Source organism: Bos taurus, chromosome 29 (assembly GCF_002263795.3).
Source record: "Bos taurus isolate L1 Dominette 01449 registration number 42190680 breed Hereford chromosome 29, ARS-UCD2.0, whole genome shotgun sequence".
In the NCBI taxonomy this organism is placed as follows: Eukaryota; Metazoa; Chordata; class Mammalia; order Artiodactyla; family Bovidae; genus Bos; species Bos taurus.
Window position 1 is genome coordinate 47,592,446 of NC_037356.1, and position 25,752 is coordinate 47,618,197.

A 25,752-nucleotide genomic window follows, 5' to 3' on the forward strand; every position below is an offset into this window, starting at 1 on the left:
GTCCACACACACTTGAGGGACGCTTCTGCCGGGAACTTGTCGCTTCTGCTTAGGTAGTCCTCGGGTGTTTACTTCCGTCATCAAGACCCTGCAGTGCTCAGATCGCCCCCGCTCGGGCCATCGGGAGCTGTGTATCCCCGAGGCCTCTGGTTTCCCACATCCCCGCCTTTCTGGCCCCGCAGGAAGCTCTGGGCTTCTCTCCTCTCAGGCGCCTCTGTCCCGCCTGAGCTCGGGAGGAGCGTCTAGGTCACTCCTGCGCCGGATCCGTGTGACCCTAAGCATCGTCAGCACTGCCCCTACTTGCTGATGAGACACGAGTTCAAGGCTCTGTGTGAGATTATAGATCATTTCAGCTGAGCTTTAGAGTAGCGGGATTTTCCGTCTTTGATTTTATATTTGTATCTCTTTATCTTTGCTAAAAAAATCTGGGTTCTTAATGACTGAAGCTCCAATACTTTGGCCATCTGATGCGAAGAACTGACTCATTGGAAAAGACCCTGATGCTGGGAAAGATTGAGGGTGGGAGGGGACGACAGAGGATGAGATGGTTGGATGGCATCACAACTCGATGGACATGAGTTTGAGCAAGCTCCGGGAGATCGTGAAGGGCAGGGAAGCCTGGCGTGCTGCAGTCCATGGGGTCACAGAGAGTCGGACACGACTTAGCGACTGAACAACAACAAAGAAATGACTTATTTTCTTGCCCTCTTATCTATGTACCTGTCTGTCTGTCCATCCATCCCTCTGTCTATCCATCCATCCATCTGTCCATCCGTCTAGCTACCTGGCATTTATCTATCGCCCATCATCTCTATCATTAGACAGTTTCAGGGGAACATCATCAGTATCGTTACTAACAATAAAGTTACTGAAAAAAGTGAGATTTCTTTCCATTGTGCAGTGGCATACAAACTGATACTTGAAATAATTTCCCCGTTAATGCCATTAGTTTCATTTGTGGTTATGTTCATTTATATTACTTTGGTTTTCAAAATGTCGACTTAATTGTGAAGTATTCACCCAATTTCATAATCAAATCTACAGCAATTTGACCTCAGAAAAGTCTTTTCTCTTCCTGTGCTCTACCCCGAGGAAACGTTAAATTAAAAAACATTCTTGTATAATACTTTAAGAGAATACTACCCTGTAAAATAAATGTGGTTCTTTTCTTTTTTAACCAGCACACGCAAAAAAAAAAAAAAAAACAAACCCACAACACTTGTGTGTGAGGACTGTCCTTCTGTTAAAAAGAAAAAGCACACACCTGTGTGAGCCTATCTACGTGCGTCCCCACACGCGTGTACGAGAGTGTGTGTGCACACGTGTGTACATGTGCGTGTACACCTGTGTGTCCACTCCCTACCTTCTGGTCACACGTCTCTCGCGCTCTCTCCTGCACGTGACCAGACGCCCCCAGAGGCACTGCCGGGCCGTGTGCAGCACCTGGGTCCCCTGGGGCGGGGTGGGGGGCACCCAGGGTCCAGCCAGATGCAGGAACCGGCAAGGACCAGGGGTGCCAGGCCGTGTGCAGCGATGCTTGGCTCCCCGACGGCCCCCGGGGTCCTCGCTGGTTCCTCCATCTGGCTGGACCCTGGGTCCCCCCGCCCCCGTCTCCAGGGGACCCAGGTGCTGCTGGGCCTCGGCCTGCGGGGCCCCGAGGGGCATGTCTGTCTCAGTGTGCTCTCCAGCCGCGGCCCAGGATGCTGCACTCTGGGTCTCTGAGTCCCCGTGCCCCCAGGCTCCCAAACCACGCTGCTGCGGGCTTTTCGCCCCCGCACCCTCAGCATTTATGCTGCCTGCTGACCCCCGCCCCGGGAGAAGGCAGCGCAGATGCGGCTCTCCGCTGGGCCTCGCCAGTCAGGTCCCCGAAAGCCCTGCTGTGGCAAAGACGCATGTGGGACACGACTCAGAAGGCGCCGGCGGGCAGATCCCCAACTGAGTGGGGCTGCTGCCCGCCCCTCGGGAGACGCTGCAGGCCACGTCCTGCGGGTCTTGGTGGCGGGTGCGAGCCCATGCAGGAGTTGGGGCATGATCATGTCCTCACTTGTCTCCAACCACAGTTTATTCAAACCCCAGTCTTGTCCCCTCCTGATTAGGAGGTGATCCCTCTAGAACCGGGCCCCTCCCCCAGCTCCAGGCAGGGCCTCGTTTGGGCTCAGACGCAGCCTGGCCAGACTCCCACTGTGCTCCTTCAAGGACGCCCTAAGCTCCCCCTGGCCTTGGGGAGCGCCTCTATTCCCTCAGCTGTACCATGGTCGGCCCAGGAGACAGGAGGGAGAGAGGCAGCGTCCCTCGTCCAGGGTGACTCTGCATTACCCCTCCTGGGATTCCCTCCTGGGACCACTCTGGGAGACGAGAGGGTGCCCTGGCCCCCCAGGGCCCCTCTCAGCAGCCGGGGTTGCCATGGTCCAGCGACTTCTGCTGGGGGTCTGCTCCAGCCCTGCAGTCCTGTCCCCACCCCCTGTAAAGAGGCTGCAGGCGAGACCCTGGGCTGGGAGCAGGCGGCTTCCTTGTCTTGGCGAGCCTGAGGGCCCAGCGTCCAGCACCAGCTTAAAGCCGGTGGCTTCCTCCCCACCCTGGCTGAGCATCGAGGCGTGTGGTGGGGCCGCGGACGTGTGTCCGTGTCCACTCGTGCTGGCGTGCGGTTGTGTGCGCCCATGGAGGGAGTGTCCCCCGCTTGGCCTCACAGCTCCCTGTGCAGCAGGGGGCGGGGCCTGCACACCAGCAGGTGAAGGACGACTCCAGGTCCTCAATTGAGAGCATGCTGAGTGGGCACCAGCGGGGTGTCCCTGTGCTGAGGACCTGTGCGGTTACACCACTGAGCCCCGTGGGCAGTAGGCCAGCAGCCCCAGCCTCGCCCCCCGCACAGCCTGGCCTCAGGGCCACGCCGGGTCTGACTCTGCCCACCACGGCCACAGAGAGCTGACCAGCCCAGCTCTCCATGCAGTGCCTCTCTGGTCCTGTGTGGATGACATCATGGGGAGTGTGTCTGATAAGCTGGAAGCAGCAGGCACTTCCGATGCCTTATCCGCAAATGCAAGTGGGGAGGTGAACCCTATAAAAGTGCTCTGAGATGCCCTGGAGGCTCTGTGGTCCGGTAGGCGGTGGGACTCCACTGCATGGGCTGAAGTGAATGCGCACGCACATGCAGGAGGCCTGGCAGCCCTTTTGGAGTCTGGAGGCAGCACGTGCCATGTTGGAGCACATGTTCCCCACCCGCCTACAAAGCCCTCTGTGAGGCTGTGGCTGAGTGGGGCCCAGGGTGAGAGCGTGGATGGTCCGCAGCAGGTCCCAGGCTGCAGGCAGGCCACTTGGCCACCATTCAGGGCCCAGTGACACCGAGTGTCCAAGCAAAGGGGATGCCCTGAGGAGTGTCTGGCGGGCACAGAGCTTGGGGACCCTGGAGCTGCCTGATGCCCCACCCTGCATGTGATTTCTTTTGAGAAACACCTGTTGGCTCGTGGGCCTCACGGGCCTGAGGCCCCAGTGGTGCTGCTGCTTGCCGAGACTCACGTGGTCGGGGGGAGGGACCACTTCCATTGGACTCCATGGTTCGTCCTGAACCAGCCCCAAACAGAGCAGACGGGCTAATGCCAAAGGCGGCGGCCTGGCCCGAGGCCAGGGCAGCACCCAGCCCAGGTCAGCAGCTCAGGGCGGGCTGGGAGGAGGCCGTTTCTCCCTGTTTCCCCACTTCCTGTCCAGAGCATCGGTCACACTGCGACAGCAGCGAGAGAAAGCGGCCTTGGGAGAAATGAAGTGGTTGGGGGTGACGGTGAAGGCACACGGGGCCCCCGGGAAGGACAGAAGGCTCTGCTTTTGTCCCTTCGGATGGAGCCCCCACCTGTCTCCGCGGCCTGAGGACAGCTGGCTGAAGGGCGTCTCCCCTTGACTCCCGAGCTCCGGCTCTTGGGCTGAAGGGTCCCCGTCCCTGTCTGACTCCAGGGGGTTAGGGAACAGGCATCTGTGCCCTCGGTGGGGTTGGGGGGGGGTTGGTGTGTGCTGGCCCGGGGCGCAAGGAGGAGGAATCTCTGTTTCCTCATGGGACAAAGACAGGTTGATACCCCAGGGGCGGGGAGCCACCTGGGCTCCTGAATTTGAGGACCTCCCCTCACAGGGTGGGGGTGGGGAGAGGGCGGGGCTGGGTCCCTCCCCTCCTGTCAAGCAGGAGGTAACCTCCACTTCCAGAACAACCTCAGTGGGGGCCTGAGCCATCTTACCCTGTGTGTCCCACCTCCTTGCCCCGGCCCCCTTCTGTCTCTCCAGGGGCACCTTCCCCGTGTGCCCCTCCCTGCAGTCCTGCTCGCCCCCCCGCCCCGCCCCCTTGATGTGCCAACAGCCTGGTCTCCTCGGCTGCAGGCCAGATGCCCCAGGGCCTCAGCTGCCCCAGGGGAGGGACGCTGCTCTGGCCCCTCCTCCATCTGGGCTCCCCCACCCTCCCAGGACCCCTCGCCTTAAGCTTCCCAAAGAGTGCCCAATCGAGACTCTGGTGACCGCCCCAGCAGCCACTGGGGACGGGCAGGGGCTGACCCAGGCCCGCTCCTCTGGGGGAGAGCCCCTCCCCCTCCCCGGCCTGGAACACCCCTGAGGGCCCAGGGGAGGGTGTGGGCTCAGGTGGGCCTGACTCAGGCTGGGGAATCCTAACGTGGCTGACTTATGTGTTGTGTTTAAAAGAATCATTTTGCCCTTAACGCAGAAGGGCAGTTGCTACAAAAGGCCCTCCAGGCACGTCGCCCACAGCACCGACACGCGTAATTACGGTTGACTTGGGCTTGAAAGAAGGGGCGCTGCTGGTGGAGCCCCTCTGGGGGCACTGATCATAGCAGGGGCCTCTGTGCCAGCCTCATGGCCTCCTGCAGCCCCGCCGCCTGTGACTCAGACAAGAGGTCCCTGAAGAGGGAATCTGGAGGCACCCGGCGAGCCAGCGGGCTGGGCCGGGCCCACCCGTTCTGCCGAGCCAGCTCCTGGGCCAGCGGCCACTCCTCTGCTGGCTCACGGGGTGGTGGCTGCACCACGCTGTCCCCAGGGCCGGGCCAGGCGCACGAGGGCACCGGACTCCCGGATGGAACCTCAGGGACACACTGGAGACCCAGGCTCTGTCACTGCAACCTCCCGGCGTAACCAGAGCGGGTTAAGTTCACGCACGCGTTTCCAGGTTCACGGCTAGAGAGACACGTTGAGGACCCAGCACACCTGTCCTTCCGCCTCTGTCTCAGCCATCGCCTGGTCTCAGGTAAACGCCCATGGAACACGGCCGGACTGCATGCCGAAAGGAAGGAGCTTGGTGGGGACGCAGGATCCGGTAGTGGAGACCAGGATGGAGCTTGCTCCAAAACGCACAGAATATCCGTACAGCCCAGGAACCCCTCTTCTGGGCATGTGCCCCAGAGCAGGGACTTGAACAGACACCCGTGTGCCAACGTTCGTGGCGTCGTGACTCCCAACAGCTAAATCATGTAAAATGCCCAAGTGTCCATGGATGGATGAAGGGAGAAAGGGTGGTCCCTCCATACAAGGGAATGTCACTCAGCCCTAAAAGGAGGAAACTCTGACACCTGCTGCAACGTGGACGAACCTCAAGGACCTTATGCTCGTGGAAAGAAGCCAGGCGCCAGAAGACAGCCACTGGGTGACCTGCTCACAGAAGGATGGACATTCACCGGGCGGGGGGCGGGGGGCAGGGGGCAGGGGCGGGGCTGAGGAGGGGGGAGGCCAGCGTCTAGTGGGGGCGGGGCTTCAGTGGGGGGGCGCGGGATGCAGCGGCAGGGGCGGGGCTGAGGAGCGGGAGGCCAGCGTCTACTGGGGGCGGGGCTTCAGTCTTCGGAGATGGAGCGTTGCGGAGGATGGACGGGGTGATAGGTGCACAACCGTGCGAATGACTGCACCTAAGGCCACTCAACCAGGCACTTAAAAGTGATGAAGACGTTAAGTTTCACGTTACGTGTATTTGCCACAGTTAAAAAAAAACAAACAGCAATCCCACTGCTGGGCATACACACTGAGGAAACCAGAAGGGAAAGAGACACGTGTACCCCAATGTTCATCGCAGCACTGTTTATAATAGCCAGGACATGGAAGCAACCTAGATGTCCATCAGCAGATGAATGGATAAGAAAGCTGTGGTACATATACACAGTGGAGTATTACTCAGCCATTAAAAAGAATACATTTGAATCAGTTCTAATGAGGTGGATGAAACTGGAGCCTATTATACAGAGTGAAGTAAGCCAGAAGGAAAAACATAAATACAGTATACTAACGCATATATATGGAATTTAGAAAGATGGTAACAATAACCTGGTGTACGAGACAGCAAAAGAGACACTGATGTATAGAACAGTCTTATGGACTCTGTGGGAGAGGGAGAGGGTGGGAAGATTTGGGAGAATGGCAATTAAACATGTAAAATATCATGTAGGAAACGAGTTGCCAGTCCAGGTTCGTGCACGATGCTGGATGCTTGGGCTGGTGCACTGGGACGGCCCAGAGGGATGGTATGGGGAGGGAGGAGGGAGGAGGGTTCAGGATGGGGAACACATGTATACCTGTGGCGGATTCATTTTGATATTTGGCAAAACTAATACAATTATGTAAAGTTTAAAAATAAAATAAAATTAGAAAAAAAAAACCATATATATATATACATATAGGTGTTTATTTTTAAAGGGAAAGGCATGATCTGAGGTCCGGGAACCAGGTCCCGGCTCCGTGCCCCTCCACTGGTCCCTGGGAGCTGCCCTTTGAGGCATGGTGTCATCTCTAAAATGGGCCGTGGGTGACTTCACAGGGTCCCAGAGGACCAAGGAAATGCACACAAGTGCCCCCCGAGCCTGGGCCAGGGCGGGCAATGGGGTGACCCGTGGCTGATTTCCATGAATGGACACTCTTCCCCTGACTCGGTGGGAGGGTGGGGACCCGGGCAGGCCAGGGTCCCGCTGGATGGAGCACAGCTGCGGGCATGAGTGTTAGGCTGAGGTCCCACCCGAGGGGTGGTGGACACTGTGCTTCATGCTGGTCCCCCCTGCCGGGGCCTGGATACCTGGGTGGTGTGACCGGGTGAGATCCCGGCAGAGGCGGGGCCCCGGGGAGCCCCGCCTGCACGTCACACGTCACACGGGGCTGAAAGCAACTCGCCCACTCTTGCTCACTGGCTGGCTGGCGCCACGCCGACCCGAGAGGCTTCTCGCCTCTGCTGTCCACCTGGGTGTCTCGTCCCCGTCTTGCAGCCCTGGAAGCCGGGCTGCCCTGCTTCGGGTCCTGAGCTTGCGTGGCCAGGGCAGAGGCTGGCATGGAGCTCCAAGCACTTTCCCTCCTGAGCCTCCTCCCTGAAGCTCACGGCACTTGGGCGGAAGGAGGCCCTGCCTGGCGATGAGAGGCTGCGTTGGCGTTGGCTGAACACGCGTTTCCACCTGGGTGCTGCTCTAGGGAACATCTCCAGTCCGTAAGGGGGTGAACACACTTCTGGGTGTTGGCAGGCAGGGCCGCCCGGACGACCGCGAAGGTTGCGCACTGCACGAGGGTCCCCCCTGGGTGGGGCCCCCACCCAGCCTGCACTAGCTCATCTTGCTGGGACCCCCCTCCCCCAAAGGGTGCCTTTTCCAACCTGCTTTGAGGCCGTGGACAACACTGGGGGCCTGTGTGCATTTTCCAAGGGTGAGGGCCCCCTGTCCTCTTCAGATTCTAAAGCGGGATCCCACCCAAGAAGAGGGGAAGAGTCCCCCTACGAGGGAGGCAGGCCCGGCCTAACAATCTCTCAGCCCGTACAGTCCACCTCCCACGCTAAACAGTGAGCACTCGATGGGCGTGGATAAAGGGCAGCTGCTGTGGAAAGCTATTTGAAAGTGCCTTCAAAAGTGAAACACAGGGGCTTCCCTGGTGGCCCTGGTTTCCCCTGGAGCCCGTGAGCTGCAAAAGGAGAAGTCAGTGCAGTGAGAAGCCCACACACCACAACTACAGAGAGCCCGCACACAGCAACCAAGACCCAGCACAGCCAATAAATAAACATCTTTTAAAAAGAGAGAGAGATACAAAATGTTAAAAAAAAAAAAAAGTGAAACGTACGGGACTCCCCTGGCAGTCCAGTGACCAGGACTCTGCTCCCAGTGCAGGGGCCCAGGTTCGATCCTGGTCAGGGAATGAGGGCCCACACGCTGTAACTGAGTCCGCATGTCACAATTAAGACCCGGCGCGGCCAAATAAATAAAACGTGAGCCACAGAATGACCATACGCCCCAGCGATTACCACCCGGGTCTGTCCCCCGAAGACAGAGAAGAGCGGCTGCGACATGCGTCTGCACACCCTCGTCCAAAGCAGCGTTTCACAACAGCCAAGTGGTGGAAACACCCTTGTTCAGTCCCTCGGTTGTGTCTGACTCTGCGACCCCATGGACTGCAGCACGCCAGGCCTCCCTGTCCATCACCATCTCCGATGTTTGCTCAAACTCATGTCTATCAAGTCAATGATGCCATCCAACCATCTCATCCTCTGTCGTCCCCTTCTCCTCCCACCTTCAATCTCTCCCAGCATCAGGGTCTTTTCCAATGAGTCAGGTCTTTGCGTCAGGTGGCCAAAAGATTGGAGCTTCAGCTTCAGCATAATCACGCCTTTAGAGACCCTCTTTCCAAATAGAGTCATGCCTGAGGGGCTGGGGGGTCAGGACTGCACATCCTTCTGGAGGACACAGTTTAGCCCCCAGGATCCCGGCTCAGTCACGTCCTCACAAGGTCTCTGGGAATTCTCTGGCTTGGGCACAGCTTTGCGTGCTGACCTGTGCTTGGAGCCATCACGGCCCCCTGTAGAACGACACAGCGTTTGGCCAACTGCTTCCCTGAGAAGCACAGAAGAGAGCAGAACAGATGCCAGGCCCCTGTAAGCACAGGCCAGATCGTCTGCCCTGGCGGGCCCCTCGTTAAAGAGCCAGCCCACTGACAGGCCCTCTGAGGACCCCAGTGCTGGGCACACACTCTTTGTGCCGAAGCCCTTTCACCGGAGAAAGAGACGCTAAAGAAAAAGGAAGAAACTGCAGTTGACATGAGCAATCGGCACGTGCCTCTTGGGCTTAAAAAAAGTGAGCTTTCAACACCCCTGGATCTGGTGGTTCCGTCAGGGGTACGAGGGGGCGTCCCTGGCCCCAAGATTGGGTGGTATCTGGCCCGTATCACAGCCCCTACCACCTGTTTGTCTCTCTTGCCACCAAAGCCAGGGCTGAGCCGTGGGGCCACCAAACGCCTCTCGCGGGGGCGGGGATGGGGTGGTGGCCGCTGGTGGCTCAGTGTGGCCGGGAGTGCAGACCCTGCAGATGAGCTGCCTGGCAGAGACCTTGAGGGAAGAACCCTGGTCCCCTGTAGCTCACGTCTCCCCTGAAGCCAAGGGAACCAAGGAAATAGATGTGTGGGGCTGCTCAAGCCTCCTGTTGGCTTGACGTGAGGCCCGGGACCCTGGGGGTCCAGCCCCCCGCTCCCGTCCACCTCTGGGATTCTCTGCAACGGCCACCTGGCCCCTCCGTGTTCCCCTGATTTTTTTGAGTATGCAGACCTTAGGAAAAATTGAGGGAGTTCCCTGGTGGTCCAGTGGTTAAGATCCGCCTGCCAGTGCAGGGGACACGGGTTCAATCCCTGATCCCGGAAGACCCCACATGCCTCGGAGCACTCAGCCCGTGCCCACAACTACTGAGCCCTGGCACCCTAGAGCCGGTGCTCCACAGTAAGAGACGCCGCCGCGAGGGAAGCCTGTGTGTGGCGACCAAGGACACCCCTGCTCCCCGCAACCGGAGAAGAGCCCACAGAGCAACGGAGACCCAGCGCAGCCACAAGTAAGAAAATTACAAAAAAACGGAGGTGAAATTCACATAAAGTAAAAGTCCCCCTTTGTAATTAGTGGCATTTAGTTCACCCACAGTGCCGTGCTCCCACCCCTCTGGCTGCTTCCAGAACGTTCTCACTGCCCCCAGAGTAAACCCCCAGCCATGAGCTGTCAGACCCACTTCCCCTCCCCCAGCCTCTGGGGGTTGGTTTAGTCGCTCAGTCTCGTCTGACTCTCTGTGACCATGTGGACTGTAGCCTGCCAGGCCCCTCTATCCGTGGGATTCTCCAGGCAAGAATACTAGACTGGGTTGCCATTTCCTTCTCCAGGGGATCTTCCCAACCCAGGGATGGAACCTGGGTTTCGCGCACTGCAGGAGGATTCTTTACTGACTGAGCTACGAGGGAAGCCCTGGCAATCACTACCTTATATGCTTCCTGTCTCCATGGATTTGCTCATCCTGAAACATCTCACACCCATGAAATCATACAGAAGGTGGTCTGGGCGCCTTCTCTCAGCAGCATCACGTCTTCATGGTTCGTCTGCACTGTACTGCGCGTGTCACTGCTTCAGCGCTCGTTCCGCGTGAGGGCTGCTCCACCGCAGGGACCCCCATGGGCTCTCACGGGAGCCCCGGGCGGCTAGGCCACCTCCCTGGACTCCTGCTCTGCCTCTTTGAGGAGAAGGAAGAAGGGCCAGCATTTGCCGGGCACTGTACCGAAGGCTGGGGGGCAGGAGCCCCCAAATCCTCACTGCACCCGGAAGGCAGGTCCCATCACTGTCTCTGTTCACATACAGGAGCCCACAGGGCCAAGACCACCAGGTTCACACCTACAGGGAGGGGTGCTGGGCCCCTGTGCACAGGTCAGGGAGCCGGGTGGGTGCCTTGCAGGGGGGCAACTCCAGGGCCCTGAGCAGGGGGGCCGGCGGAACCCACGCCCTCCCATGCCTCACCCCCCCACCCCTCCCCAGCACTGAATGCGGCAGGGCGGACGCTGGAGGGAAGACCAGGGCCACCAGACAGAAGGCGAGAGAGTGATGCTACAGCCCCGACAAGGCGAGAGTCGCTCAGTCGTGCCCGACTCTGCGCGGCCCCATGGACTATAAATATGATACAGTCCATGGGATTCTCCAGGCCAGAATACTGGCGTGGGTAGCCATTCCCGTCTCCAGGGGATCTTCCCAACCCAGGGATGGAACCCAGGTGTCCCGCATCCCAGGCGGATTCTTTACCAGCTGAGCCACCAGGGAAGCCCACAGTCCGATACAGTTCCTACAAATACACTCCCTCCCTCCTGTTACCCATCCATCAATCCTTCCATCCGTCCGTCTGTCCACCTATGCATTATCCACCCAGTATGTCCTCCCGTTCTGTCTTCCCATGTGTCCACCCACCCTAATTCCCATCGACCTATCTGTCTGTCTGTCTGTCCATCCACCCATCCCTCCATCCACTGGACCAGCTGATGTCTGTGAGGCCGAGCACTGGGTTACATGCTGTGAACGGACAACTGAGGAGGCTGGTCGACTGGTGGGAGCCTGGGCCATCGCCGCAGCACGCGTGCCAGAGTTCCCCGAATCCTGTACGGAGAGCCAGGCGGGCAGCCCGGCCCAACACTCAGGGGGCTCGACAGCCTGAGAAGAACAGGCAGGGACCTCGGGCCCTGGAGAGCCAGGGGAAGACACGGATACTCGCCACGGACCCAAGGAAAGGAGTGCGGACCAGGGTGAGGCTGTGTGAGCGAGGGAGCACTGGGCCTGACTCCGCAGACATGCATGCTCCCCTCCGGGGCCCTGAGGACACACCCAGCCAGCATCCCTGGGTCTGGGCCATCAGACCTATGGGTCTAGTCACCAGGGCTGAAGGCCACCCACGGCTGCCGGAGGACATCAGCCCAGGAGACCCCTGCACACCCCACCTCTGCCCGGCTTCGGGCTGAGCCGACCCCACGTGGCCGGAAGCCGGGGGGCTGGGCCAGCTGTAAATGCAGGGCGAGGCTGGGCCCGTCATGCTTCTTTTTTTGTTAAAGTTCAAGTCTGTTGGACTGTGCTGAGCATGAGGCTAGGCCTAAAATAAATCCGGAGCTGCGTCAGCGTGTGGGTTGGTTCTGCAGGCTGGAGGCCGCTCCTCGGAGGCTGGGGGCTGCAGGCGGCGTGCTGCTGTGCGGTCCCCAGGGGGCTGCCACCCAGGCCAGCTGAGCGCTTCCCCGCTCCCTGCCCCCAGGAGAGGCCAGCTGCCACCTCCCGAGAGCGCAAGGGCAGAGCAGCTGGCCCCCAGCCTGGTGACGGGAGCCTGGCGGACACGAGGCTGCACGGCCCAGGGCCTGCTCCCGAACTCAGTTCCCTGGTGAGCACTTGGAGTTTGAGCCTTCCATGTGGCTTGGGGGCCAGGCACCCTGGATTTGGCTCTGACTTCTTGGGCCAGGGAGCCACGGGGGCAGGGCGGGGCAGGACAAAGCAGACGCTGCTTCTCCCACAAGGAGACGAACATGGCCTTTCCTGAGCCCCTTCAAGGGCAGGGCTTTGGGCTGTGCCCCAGATAAAGGAGGAGCCCCCTAGATGAAGCTGGGGAAGGGACTGGGGTGTGGTCTGCTCATCTTCTCCCTCCCTCAGGGGCTCCCAAGCAGTGGGTTCTAGGGGACAGGGTTTGGAAATGTCTGGCTCCGGGTCTGCCCAGCACCCAGCCGATGGGTAGGTTCTTCCATCTCACTGTAATTCTGATGTGGCTTGGGGCAGCGATGTCCCCAGATTCTAAAGTGAATAATTTCCTGGTCTTCCTTGAAACTGTTGGGGGACGTGCAGCAGAGTTCTAGCCAAGGAGATGCAGATGCAAATCTGCTGGCACTTCTAGGAAAGTTTGGCTTCTCTAAGATAGGTGCTAATCAGACATTTCCTTTGGCCTTCTTGACTGGAATGTGGATGCTAAGGCTGGACCTTCAGCAGCTATTCTGTGACAATGAGATGATGGCCATGCTAATTCAAGCTACTGGATGCCTGACCTGTTGAACTACTGCTTGTAAGCTCAGGTGGTAAAGAATTTGCCTGAGATGCAAGAGACCTGAGTTCAACCCCTGGAACTCCCTTCTTCCTATCCCAGTGTTTCTTCCTGGAGAATTCCATGGACAGAGGGGCTATACATTCCATGGGGTCCCAAAGAACTGGACATGACTGAGTGACTACTACTTTCCACATGCTTTTTGGACTTCCCTGGTGGCTCAGATGGTAAGGAATCTGCCTGCCATGCAGGAGGCCTGGGTTTGATCCCTAGGTCAGGAAGATCCCCTGGAGAAGAAAATGGCTACCCACTCCGGTATTCTTGCCTGGAGAATCCCACGGACAGAGGAGCCTGGCAGGCTACTGTCCACAGGGTCGCAAAGAGTCAGACACGGCTGAGCGACTGACAGTGAACTACAGATTAAAAGATCAAATAACTTTCTATTTGTCTTAAAAGTGCTGTTTAACGTGGTTATCTTTAAAGTGGAAGCCAGTCCCTCACTGAGAAACCTGGTAAGGTGTTGTCCAACTCAGAGGTTCCCCATCCTTATGCCCTTGGGTTCTGACCTCTGTGACGTCATACCTGCAGCCCTGATAAGGAGCCAGAAGGATGAATCCCGACCTAGGCCAGCTCTTCAGGAAGGCTGGACTCTTTTGCCTCCTCAGCCAGGAGAGGACACCCAACCCTCCAGGACAGGTGGGGACACGACGTGTAAGCTGGGCCAGTCTGTCTGCATCTCCTTCCCACTTCCCCCAACAGGAAACCCAAGTGATGGCCCCGCGTAGACTCATTCCCATCCCTGCTGACCCCTGGATGCAGCCGGCTTGGCTGGGCGAGGCATGCCTTAGTGGGCACATTTGCTGAGTGAGTGTCTGGGAGGGACCTGTTTGCAACCTGGTCCAGGAAGCGTGTAGACGGGATGTGTGCCCAGGTGACCCAGTGCCAGGGGAAGGCGATGAAGACATGGAAGGTCAGAGGGGCAGCCTGGCAGGGAAGAGTGGGCACTGCAGACGGAGCCTTGCTGGGGAGAGTGGGGCAGCCTCCAGAGTGAAGGCGAAGCTCGAGCAAGGCCAGAAAGAGTAGGGCCGGGGCAGCCAGGCCCTGCAGAGGCTGGGGATGAGGAGCCTGGGACCTCGTCCTGTGTGTAGCAGGCAAAAGGGGAGGGTTTCCAGGGCAGATGGGGCAGTGGCAGAGTACATAAGGAGGGGCCCAAGGAAGATGAACAAGGCTAGGACTGATGCAGTGACGGTAGGCTGGGAAGGAGGGCGACAGGTTTCCCGAACTGCTTTCTAATCTGAACTCTCTAGCCTCCGCAGCCAGCACACCCCGCCCCCATGTCCCCTGAGCATCCCTCCTCGGAAGCCCCTTGCAGGGGTCTCCCCAACAACACCCGGAATTTACACCTCATAGGATGACAGGTGTCCCCCTAAAGACAGGTCTGTGCCCTAACTGGGGAACCTATGAATGTGACCTTATTTGTAAAAAGAGCCTCAGGATGGGATGACCCTGGCTCTAGTGTGGACCCTAAATCTAGTTCAGAAAACTAAGATCATGGCATCCGGTCCCATCACTTCATGGCAAATAGTGGGGAAACGATGGAAAAAGAGACAGACTTTATTTTCTTGGGCTCCAAAATCACTGCGGATGGTGACTGCAGCCATGAAATTAAAAGACTCTTGCTCCTTGGAAGAAAATCTATGACCAACCTAGACAGCATATTAAAAAGCAAGACATTACTTTGCTAACAAAGGTCCGTCTAGTCAAAGTTATAGTTTTTCCAGAAGCCATGTACGGATGTAAGAGTTGGACTATAAAGAAAGCTGAGCACCGAAGAATTGATGCTTTTGAGCTGTGGTGTTGGAGAAGACTCTTGAGAGTCCCTTGGACTGCAAGGAGATCCAACCAATCCATCCTAAAGGAAGTCAGTCCTGAATACTCATTGGAAGGATTGATGCTGAAACTGAACCTCTAATACTTTGGTCACCTGATACGAAGAATTGACTCATTGGAAAAGACTCTGATGCTGGGAAAGATTGAGGGCAGGAGGAGAAGGGGACGACAGAGGATGAGATGGTTGAATGGCATCACCGACTTGATGGACATGAGTTTGAGAAAACTCCAGGAGATGGTGAAGGACAGGGAAGCCTGGTGTGCTTCAGTCCATGGGGTCACAAAGAGTCGGACATGATGGAGCCGCTGAACTGACTGACTGACTACGGTGGACCCTACATCTAATCACGGATGTACTCAGAGACAGAAGAGGGGACGATGCAGGGGAGGGGGCCACGGGAAGATGAGGCAGAGGCTGGAGGGACGTGGCCGCCGAGCCCAGGGACACCAGGAGCTCCAGAAGCTGGGAGAGGCAGGAAGGACACCCCACCCCCTCCCCAAGCTCAGGAAGGCGCCAGCCCTGCCCACACCTGGATTTCAGCCCAGTGAACCTGATTTAGGACTTCCGGGCTCCAGGACTGTGACAGCACAAACGCCTGTGGCTTGCAGGGCCTGGCTGTGGTGTCTGCGGAGGCAACCCCGAGGCGCTCACACACACGAACGCCGAATGAAGCGGAGAGACAGGTGCGTGGCTGGGCCGCCTCGGTCCGCGGAGACCCCGCCAGCTCGGGGTTGGGGCTCCCTGGGGAGCAGGGACCGGGCAGCAGGGACCGGGGAGGGGCCGGTGGGTGCACCGGATCCCAGCCCCGGGCCCAGGAGTCCTGGTGTGACTCTCAGGTGAGTTACCTGCTCGGTGGATTTCAAACTCAGAGGGCAGGTGAAGGACTCAGCGATCGCCAAAGTGCTGACTCACTTCGGATTGGCGCCACAGCCCAGCGCTCGCTCAGCCATCTGGTCCTGGGGCCAGCCGCCCACGGGCAGGACAGGGACGAACGGAGGTGGGGGAGGGGGGATCAATGAGTCCCCCGATCTCCGCTGGGCTGAGGCCTGTGCTGGGCTGGGGTCCAGAGACACCTCCGTCCCTCGGGACCTGGTGGCCCTGCCTGTGAACACAGCCACCAGGCCCAGACCGCCTCTCCCAGTCTCCCCCGGGAGGCCCAGCTGCAACCAGAGTTGTCAAGGGATCTGTGGCCACAGTCTGCCCCAAGGGACTGGGCCCAGGACACCCAGCAGAGCAGAGCAGCCTGCCCAGGCTTCTCGTGGACAACTGGTGGGGCCTTTGGGCTGGATCAGGAAGGGGCGAGGACAGCGGGCAGCTGGACAGGGCTTTGGGGAAGCCACGCCACCCTATCCCATAAGATGACCACGGTCCTGACCCTGGCCAGTGTTGAGCTGAGACAGAAAGAGGGACCCGGGGTGGCATTTCAAAAGCAAGAGGCAGATGTGAGAGCAGGAAGCCAGGCCACTCTTGTCCCGGGGATGGGCCGTGAGAAGGAGACCCGACAGCCCCTGGGGGCCTGGGGGAAACCGGTCAGCTCCCAGCCCTGCTGCTCGAGGATCGCGGGCTCTCTTCTCTGTGCAGCTGGGGTGGGGAGGTTGACACTGACCCTAATACCCTCTACAGGGCTGCAGGGTGCCCACACGTGATATCACGTGTGAGAGGTGCTCCATGGAGAGTCTGACACATGGCTCAGAGAGGACCCACCACTCTGTGATTAGAAACGGGAAGAGCAGCCGATGCCGCGGAGACCTTGAGATGGTTCCATCCACCCCTCTAGAAACACTCCACAGCTCAGGCTTTCATGTCTTAATTGTGGTAAAATACACACAACCTAAAATCGACCACTTGAGCAGTTTTTAAATATTTAGCTCTGTTCTGATAAGTATATATTCACACTCACGTGAAACAGAACTCCCGAATGTTCATCCGGCATAAGGGAGACTCTGCCCGTTAAACAACTCCCCTCCCCTAGCCCCCATTCCCCTCCCTCCTGCTTTCTGTCTCTATGAGTTTCATGGAAATCAACCCTGAATATTCATTGGAGGGACTGATGCTGAAGCTCCAATACTTTGGCTACCTGATGCGAAGAGCGACTCATCAGAAAAGACTGATGCTGGGAAAGACTGAAGGCAGGAGAAGGGGACGATGGAGGATCAGATGGCTGGATGGCATCACCGACTCAATGGACGTGAGTTTGAGCAAGCTCCGGGAGTTGATGATGGAAGGGGAAGCCTGGCGTGCTGCAGTCCATGGGGTCGCAAAGAGTCGGACATGCTTTAGTGACTAAACAACAGCAGGGACCTCCTGTGAGTGGAACTGTACAGGATTCATCCTTTCGGGACTGGCTTTTTTCACTCAGCAGTGTTCTCAGGGTTCATCTCTGTTGCAGCCTGCGCCGGAACCCCTTCCGTCTAAGGCTGAATCCCGGTCCACTGATGAACAGACCACATCTCGTTTACCCGTTCGCCGGTGGATGCGCTCTCAGGCCAGGGCTGGCTCTTTTTAAGTGTTTATTTATCTGGCTGTCTGGGTCTTAGTTATGACATTTGGGATCTAGTTCCCTGAACAGGGGTTGAACCCAGGCCCTGCATTGAGAGCATGAGGTCTTAACCAGTAGACCACCAGGGAGGGCCCCAGGGCCGGCTCTTTATTTGAGAACATCTGTCCCTCCCACCCAGCCTGACTGAAGCCTCCACATCTCCATCAGGGACTTCCCTGCTAGTCCCGTGGTTAAGACTGCCTTCCAGAGCAGGGGCCCAGGTTGGATCCCTGTTCAGGGAACTGAAGTCCCACATGCCACAGCGTATGGCCAATAATGAAAAAAAAAATAAGTTTCCATCGGCTGAAGGCGAAGGGCAGGAACCAACAACACTTGCCCTGACCAGCTGTCCTCGGCTTCAGCAAGAGAACTGACGTGGGCTGTTCTCAGCCTGGTGGTTCCCCGGCACACCCTCTGACCTGGTCACCTCTGCACTGAGGGGGTGGGCTGGCAGGCTTGAGTGGGCAAGTGTGGGGGTCAGCCGAGGAGCAGCCCCATAGGGCGGCTGTGGACTAAGCTGGAGAGACTGCCGGGTCAGCAGGGGCAAAACGAAATTTTTCTGTAAGTTAATTAACTTATTAATATTAGTATTTTCTGCACCGGGTCTTGGTTGAAGCATGTGGGATCTGGTTCCCTGACCAGGGATGGAACCGGGGCTCCTGCGTTGGGAGAGCGAGTCTCAGCCGCGGGGACCACCTGGGAAAAGCCACCATTTCTGTCTGAAGCCACCCAGTTGGTGACCCTTTGTTACGGCTGCCCCAGGAAGCTCAGGCGGGCTGCACTCAGTCCTCCCCCCGGGGGCCCAGGCCGGGGTGCCCGACCCTCCCCGCTCCTCCAGTGCAGCCAGCAGTTCCCCGAGCAGCTGCCCCCTGCCCCCCCACAATGGCCCAGAAAGACCAGCAAACGCCTTGGAGTCGCCCCCAGAAGACCGTTTCCTGCGCCAGCTGTCCTGTATGATGAGCTCAGAGCAGACACATGAACCCGTGGGCACGTCCAGTGAGCCTGCCAGCGAACCCCCACCCCTGACCCCAGGAGCAGAGGGAGTGGGGGTCCCTAGGGGGCTTCTCAGGGCCTCGTGGGCTGACTGTTGCTGCAGGATCTGCTGGAAGGGGTCTTCTCAAGGACGACTGACCAATCATGTTTGTAATAACTGGAACCAGATGAGTGGGTGGGTGGGTAGCCAGCGCTGGGCGGCTGGAGGACCCTATCCGGAGCCCTTGAGCAGCCTGGCGGGGGCACTGGCCGAGCTCCCCCAGGGCAGGGGAGAAGGCAGAAGCCAGAAGACGAGGACCTGCAGTTCTCGACTCAGCTCAGAGGGAGGTGAGAAGGAACAGGGGCCCGATTTGTAGTTGATGGGAGGTGGTGAGCAGACAAGGACCCCTCCCTGGAAGAAGCCAGAAACAGGCTGGGTGGGAAATGCGCCCTGGCTGCCCCCTCTCAGCCGGGCGTCGAGGGTGACGGGCTGGGTCATGGCCATACTCTCTATGTCTGGGTGGGGGGCAATGGGGGCCTGGGGTTGAGGGTGATGGGCTGGGTCATGGCCATGGGGGAAGGGGGGCACTGAGGGCCCTTAGGTGGACAGTGACAGGCTGGGTCATGGCCACACTCTCCATTGTCTGGCCGAGAGGCCTGGGACCATGGTATAGTTCTGTGCCTCAGTTTCCTCATCTGTAAAATGGGGCCACCCCAGTGCCCATCTCAGAGCAGCTGTGGGGGAAAGAACGAGGCCCCAGGGGTGGAGCCCTAACATGGGACCGGCCGGCACCAGCTGCAAGTGGCTTCCCCTTGTTACAGACTGAGTGTGTCTGTCCCCCACGTTCACGTGTTGAAGCCCTCGTCCCCAGGGGGACGATGTTTGGAGGCGAGGCCTTTGGGAGGTGACTGAGGTCACGGGAGGTCACGTGGATGGAGCCCTGATCTGATGGGTTAGCGCCCTTAGGAGAGAGCACCATGTGAGCACGCAGTGAGCGCCCGCCGGGAAGAGGCCCCCAGGGCAAGGGCAGGAGGGGCCTCCCCACGTGAGTCCACAGTGGACAGCGGCCCCGGGGCCTCCCGCCTGGCCTGGACCAGCAGGCCAGCCATGGGCTCAGGATGAGGTGGGGCCACCCCTCCCCGCCGGACGACTGGGCACCACCTGCCCTAGTGACCTCCATTTCAGGAGTTTAGGAGCCCTGAGCCAGTAACTGAGGACAGGGACCAAGTGTTTATTTTTTATTCTCCCTTCAAGACCTCAGCCTGCCCTGAGACTGTCCAGCTCTGAGTCCAGAAGGGAGCCCTGGAAGCGTGGGTAGGGGGAGCCCTGGGCCAGGCCGTCACCTCTGCTGTCTCGCCCCTGCCACAGCCTTGCCGGGGCCGCGTCCTCCTGAGCCCTCGGAGACCAAGGGAAGCGCTCAAGCGCAGTCCACAGGCCTTGGGACCGACTGTCTGGCCCGAGGTCCAGAGATGCCTTGGGCTTTTTCTGGGATAGGGGTGGGCCCAGGAGGATGGAGGCGGAAGGGCTGGAGACGCTTCTCCAATGCAGAGGAAAGGCGGTCCAGATGGGCAGCCCACTGGGCAGAGGCGGTCAGCGTCGCAGGCCTGGCCCACCTGCTCCGCTGCCTGTCAGGGAGTGTGGCCGCGCCCCCATGGATGGAGCGGCCGTCCAGGGCCACTAATTCGGCTCATCTAGAGTGGCCTGGTGAGGTTGATCACCTTCTCCCCACGTGGGTCACCTTACTGAGCTCCCGTTCCTGGGCTCAGGGCTGTCCCCTGCCTCCACTCACTCCTCCGCTCACCAGCAGCCTGTGCTGGCCCGGGGCCTCGGCCACTGCGGGGCCCCACACCGCCCTCCTGGGCCGCCTCTGCCCCCAGCCCGTGGCAGAGCTGAGTCCCAGCCTCCCAGTCACAGGACCCCCACCCCCACCAGAGTGTGGCCGAGTGTCTGTGTCGACCTTGCAAGCCTGCTGGGGAGACAGGAAGGGATCATGCATGAAACCTGCATGCGGCAGGTGCTCAAGAAACAGCTACTGTCGTTCCTGGGTGCTTTTTCAGAACACCACAGTCCAACAACAATTCTCCGACTTTGGCACACCAGCTTCCACTAGAACTCAATCCTGAGTCCCTGCAGACCCCACAGGGTCCCACAGATGGCCCCTCTCCAATCTGATATCGCCCATCCAGGCCACACACACTGCACCTCGGACTGGCTGGCTAGGAGCTGGAGGTTCACATGATCCCCTTATTTGGTTCAGAAATGGCTGTCTGGGGAGGCCTTACAAATAGCTGTGAGAAGAAAAAAAGTGAAAAGCAAAGGAGAAAAGGAAAGATATAAGCATCTGAATGCAGAGTTCCAAAGAATACCAAGAAGAGATAAGAAAGCCTTCCTCAGCGATCAATGCAAAGAAATAGAGGAAAACAACAGAATGGGAAAGACTAGGGATCTCTTCAAGAAAACTAGAGATACCAAGGGAACATTTCATGCAAAGATGAGCTCGATAAAGGACAGAAGTGGTATGGACCTAACAGAAGCAGAAGATATTAAGAAGAGGTGGCAAGAACACACAGAAGAACTGTACAAAAAAGAGCTTCACAACCCAGATAATCACGATGGTGTGATCACTGACCTAGAGCCAGACATCCTGGAATGTGAAGTCAAGTGGGCCTTAGAAAGCATCACTACGAACAAAGCTAGTGGAGGTGATGGAATTCCAGTTGAGCTATTTCAAATCCCGAAAGATGATGCTGTGAAGGTGCTGCACTCAATATGCCAGCAAATTTGGAAAACTCAGCAGTGGCCACAGGACTGGAAAAGGTCAGTTTTCATTCCAATCCCAAAGAAAGGCAATGCCAAAGAATGCTCAAACTACTGCACAATTGCACTCATCTCACACGCTAGTAAAGTAATGCTCCAAATTCTCCAAGCCAGGCTTCAGCAATATGTGAACCGTGAACTTCCTGATGTTCAAGCTGGTTTTAGAAAAGGCAGAGGAACCAGAGATCAAATTGCCAACATCCTCTGGATCATGGAAAAAGCAAGAGAGTTCCAGAAAAACATCTATTTCTGCTTTATTGACTATGCCAAAGCCTTTGACTGTGTGGATCACAACAAACTGTGGAAAATTCTGAAAGAGATGGGAATACCAGACCACCTGACCTGCCTCTTGAGAAACCTGTATGCAGGTCAGGAAGCAACAGTTAGAACTGGACATGGCACAACAGACTGGTTCCAAATAGGAAAAGGAGTACGTCAAGGCTGTATATTGTCACCCTGCTTATTTGACTTATATACAGAGTACATCATGAGAAATGCTGGACTGGAAGAAACACAAGCTGGAATCGAGATTGCCAGGAGAAATATCAATAACCTCAGATATGCAGATGACACCACCCTTATGGCAGAAAGTGAAGAGGAACTAAAAAGCCTCTTGATGAAAGTGAAAGTGGAGAGTGAAAAAGTTGGCTTAAAGCTCAACATTCAGAAAACGAAGATCATGGCATCCGGTCCCATCACTTCGTGGGAAATAGATGGGGAAACAGTGGAAACAGTGTCAGACTTTATTTTTCTGGGCTCCAAAATCACTGCAGATGGTGACTGCAGCCATGAAATTAAAAGACGCTTACTCCTTGGAAGGAAAGTTATGTCCAACCTAGATAGCATATTCAAAAGTGGAGACATTACTTTGCCAACAAGGTCCGTCTAGTCAAGGCTATGGTTTTTCCTGTGGTCATGTATGGATGTGAGAGTTGGACTGTGAAGAAGGGTGAGCACCGAAGAATTGATGCTTTTGAACTGTGGTGTTGGGAGAAACTCCAGTACTTTGGCCACCTCATGAGAAGAGTTGACTCATTGGAAAAGACTCTGATGCTGGGAGGGATTGGGGGCAGGAGGAGAAGGGGACGACAGAGGATGAGATGGCTGAATGGCATCACCGACTCGATGGACGTGAGTCTGAGTGAACTATGGGAATTGGTGATGGACAGGGAGGCCTGGCGTGCTGCGATTCATGGGGTCGCAAAGAGTTGGACACGACTGAGGGACTGAACTGAACTGAACTGAACTCGATAGAATGGTTCATGGGCGTGCATGCATGCTAAGTCGCTTCACTCATGTCTGACTCTTTGCGACTCTATGGGTTGCACCCCGCCAGGCTCCTCTTTCCACGTGACTGTCCAGGCAGGAACACTGGAATGGGTTGCCATGCCCTCCTCCAGGGGATCTTCCTGACCCAGGGATTAAACCTGTGTCTCCTACGTCTCCTGCATTGCAGGAGGATCCTTTACTGCTGAGCCACCAGGGAAGCCCAGAATGGTTCATAGAACCCACGAAAGTGCTTTACTTACTATAATAAACTACCTGTTTATTATAAAGGACACGACTCAGGAACAGCCAGATGGAAGACAAAGCACGGCAGGGGGTGAGCTTCCACGCCCTCTTGGGGCCCTGCCCCAGCCCAGCTCTCTGAAGGTTCATTATGTAGGGGTGACACTGAATCACTGGCTGATGGTGACTGACCCCAGTCTCCAGCTTCCCCCTAGCCAGAGGAGGGTCTAGCTGGTGACCAGCCCCCATCTTGAAGCCTTCTGGGGTGGCCTCCCCCACCCTGCCCCCCAGAGGCATCTCCTTAGCAGGAGACACAGGTTTGATCCCTGGGTCAGAAAGATCCCCTGGAGGAGGGCATGGCAACCCATTCCACTGTTCCTGCCTGGACGGTCACGTGGAAAGAGGAGCCTGGCGGGCTGCAACCCATAGAGTCGCGAAGAGTTGGACATGAGTGAAGCGACTTAGCACGCATCTCCACAGCTGCCATCTGCCCAGACTCTGCCCGCTTCTGCAGTCTCTCCTTCAGGACGGGCCCCTCTGGGCACGCCATCAGTCCACGTTTGGGGTTCTCAGGACCCTGTCCAAGCCCTCCCCAGGGCGGGGCTGTGCAGACCCCTTGCTGGACCAAGCGGGGTCTGCCCGGGGTCTGTCCTCCTCTGCAGCTGGTGCCCCCTTCCTGGGCTGCCCAGTGGAGTGCAGAGCAGGCACCTCTCCTGCCAGCCCGAAGTCCCTCCAGCTGTGGAACCTTCTGGGCAAATCCTGCCTCAGCTGGTTCTGTACCTGCCCCATCCCACTGGGGTCCGGGCCGAGGGGCACGCCTGAGTTTTCCCACCTCTCAGCCTTGAGGATGGAACAGACCCACCCGGAAAAGAGAAACGTCCTGGAAATCCCAGCTGGCATAATAACCGACCTGAAAAAGAGCACTTATTCGGGTCTTCCTGGTGCAAATGATCTGCTAGAGGGATGCTTTGTCCTCTGAACGCTTTTTTTTTTTTTTTTTTTTCAGTATTTATTTATTTGGCTGCACCCGGTCTGAGCTGCGGCAGGTGGGAGCTTCAACCTCTGCTCCTGCACGTGGGCTCTTAAGTTGCGGATGCGACCTCTTGGTTACGGCATGTGGGATCCAGTTCCCTGATCAGAAACTGAACCCCGGCCCCCTGCATTGGGAGCAGAGTCTCAGCCACTGGACCACCAGGGAGGTCCCCTCCTAATGGTTTAGACGGACAATCAAAATGAAAACGGAGCATTAAAAGCTTTCATCTGGCCCCTGGGAGCCCACATCTGAACTCCACGGCGGGAGAGGGAAGACAAGCTTGTTATGGACTCAGGCCAGGGGGCGCTCCTGGAACTGGACGTGCCTGCTGGCCTCACAGGACGCAGTGGGCTACGGCCCACTCAGGCCCGGCCCTGGGAGTCAGCCCCTCCGACCAGCAGGGACAGCCCTGGGCAGACGCTCCGGGAGCCCCGTCTTCTTATGCTTTCTCCTCCTGTGGGCAGCAGGCAGGTGGGCGCTCCATGGCATCCAGGTGGGCCGCGTCCCTGCAGCGCCCCGGGCGTGGCCTTCAGGAAAGGCCTGCGATGCCATGCCCTGGGTTCTGGGGTCAGGGGTCCTTGTGGGTGAAAAGCGTGTCCTCGAAAGAGGTGTGTCCCACGCTAACCGTGTGAACAGGCGCTTCCCTGGAAACAGAGTCTTGGCAGACGCAGTCAGGCTGGGATGAGGGTGCCGGGGTGGGCCCTAATCCAGTGACTGGCGTCCTTATAAGAGGGGACCTTGGACACTTACACAGGGAAGAAGGTCATGTGACCACAGAGGCAGAGCCTGGTGTGATACAGCCACAGCCCAAGGACACTGAAGCCCAGAAACCGGAAGAGGCAGGAAGGACCCTCCCCCAGAGCCTCTGGCCGAGAAATCCGCACAAACAAACCTTGCTAAACTCTGCTCTCCCAGTTACTCTTTCAACATGGCCTACCCCAAACCCTGGGTCTTGTCAATTCCTTTTTTTTTTTTTTCTTGCCACGACTGGCATGTGGGATCTGAGTTCCCCAACCACAGATCCAATCCACGCCCGCTGTGTTGGAAGCATGGAGTCTTAGCCACTGGACGGCCAGTAAGTCCCCGTCTTGTCAGTTCTTCCCACAGTCATCGTTTCTTGTCTAAAAGGAATAAAACCTTCCTGCTCCGGTCACTTTTCCAGGTCTTCATTCTCTCGGGAAGACTCCCACGTCCTTGTAAGGATTCCTTACGATTTGTAGGCTTTTCTTATCTTAATCATTGTCAATTTAATGTTCAGAGCCAGCCGGGGCCCCTAGAAGGTGAAGGAAAATTCTCCCTCCCTGATGACTCCAGGGAAGTGAGCCCTCACTTGCTGTTTCTACTTTGTTCAGGGGGTTCTCCCACACCGTGAGCCCCGCTTCATGTGTGCTCCTGAAAATGAGGACTTGATGGCCCAGAAAGATGCCCCATTTACTCAGGACCTGGAACCCTCCCGCCCCGTTGAGCTGCTGGACACCAGGCCACAAGGATGACCCTTGTTGACATTGCAAATCAAGTCCATGGCTGCTATCCCCTGGGAGGAGGGTGGCTGGCTCCTCGCTGGGACACACTCTGCCCGGGGTCACTGTTTGGGGAAGTGGGGCAGCCGACATGGGACCCCCGGACTGCAGAACCTCTGCACAGGGCTGCTTCCTTGACGAGGAACAGAGGGGAGTCTCGTACGGCTGACCTTCCAGGAATTCCCTAGAAAATCGCGCCTTTGGAAGGCAGCCCATTTCCATGCATCATTAACAGCAAAACGAACGGGTCAGGACACAGAGCTGCGTTTTCTGCATTATTCTCAGGACATTTTGAAATCCAGGCTCCCTGGCAGGTACAGGCTTCAAAGACCCAGAAGCCCCAGGCCACCTCTCGGCCGAATCTGGCAGGACAGCAAAGCCTGCCCCCTCCTGATGGTGCCTGTACATCACATTCTTAGAATCTGCCTACCGGGACCCCTGGACAGCACATTAAAAAGCAAAGACATTAATTGCTGACAAACGTCTGTCTAGTTAAAGCTATGGTTTCTCCAGTAGTCACGTATGGTTGTGAGAGTTGGATCATAAAGAAGGCTGAGCGCTGGATAATTGATGCTTTTGAACTGTGGTGCTGGAGAAGACTCTTGAGAATCCCTTGGATAGTAAGAAGATCAAACCCGTCAATCCTAAAGGCAATCAACCCAAATCAACCCTGAAT

At 57.5% G+C, this 25,752-nt stretch overlaps 1 protein-coding gene and 1 long non-coding RNA gene across 6 annotated transcripts in view; one reads left to right on the forward strand and one right to left on the reverse strand.

Moving 5' to 3' along the window:
- Nucleotides 1-25,752, reverse strand: part of SHANK2 (SH3 and multiple ankyrin repeat domains 2) — a 561,554-nt gene that overhangs the window by 34,635 nt on the left and 501,167 nt on the right. The gene's annotated exons all lie outside the window — the stretch shown is intronic.
- LOC104976302 (uncharacterized) lies at nucleotides 14,816-24,709 on the forward strand. The gene is made up of 2 exons (XR_816587.4): nucleotides 14,816-15,368; nucleotides 23,530-24,709. It is a non-coding gene; the product is annotated as an uncharacterized lncRNA (long non-coding RNA).